Genomic DNA, 564 nt, shown 5'->3' with positions numbered 1-564 from the left:
ATGGTACAAGCCAGAAAGCAAAAACGACGAGAACGTGATCGCGCCCCGGTTGGAGTGTAATGGCATACAGAGTTGGGAGCCGAGATTGTGGCCAAAAGGCCGGGATAAATCATATGCTCCGAGCGCCATACATGCGCTTTTGCATTTCGCATTTCTTCACTTGCATTATGCCCAGGGCATAATCGTTGGCATAATGGTAATCAATTCCTTCGTTTCTCGGTTGCTGTTGCTGCTGCTACAGAGCTCTGTGCTCGTTCTTGAGAGAAAATCTCAAAAGAAAAGCACCACCAAAAAGAGAGGAGAGTATGCGAGCGCATTTTCCATGCAGCAGCTTTCCCGAGGATTTTCCTCTCTCTCACGGCAGCGAGAGACAGCCAGGTCCCACCGAGATTTGAACTCGGATCGTTGGATTCAGAGTCCAAAGTGCTAACCATTACACCATGGAACCGCGTTAAGGACGAATTCGGTTGGCCAATTTCAACCGTACACTACAGGATACTATAAAGGACGACCACATGAGAGCACATCTCGCCGACAAGGTACGCGGCTGCGCCCTGGGATGCC

General features: G+C 50.2%; 1 non-coding gene across 1 annotated transcript; it reads right to left on the bottom strand.

Moving 5' to 3' along the window:
• Positions 1-376: 376 nt before the first annotated feature.
• Positions 377-448, bottom strand: Trnaq-cug (transfer RNA glutamine (anticodon CUG)). Its single transcript has one exon. It is a non-coding gene; the product is annotated as a tRNA-Gln (tRNA).
• Positions 449-564: the final 116 nt, after the last annotated feature.

The sequence above is a fragment of the Anopheles aquasalis genome, chromosome 3, assembly GCF_943734665.1.
Source record: "Anopheles aquasalis chromosome 3, idAnoAquaMG_Q_19, whole genome shotgun sequence".
Taxonomy (NCBI): Eukaryota; Metazoa; Arthropoda; class Insecta; order Diptera; family Culicidae; genus Anopheles; species Anopheles aquasalis.
Note: the sequence above shows the minus strand (reverse complement) of the source record. Positions and strands in the feature narration are given on the sequence as shown.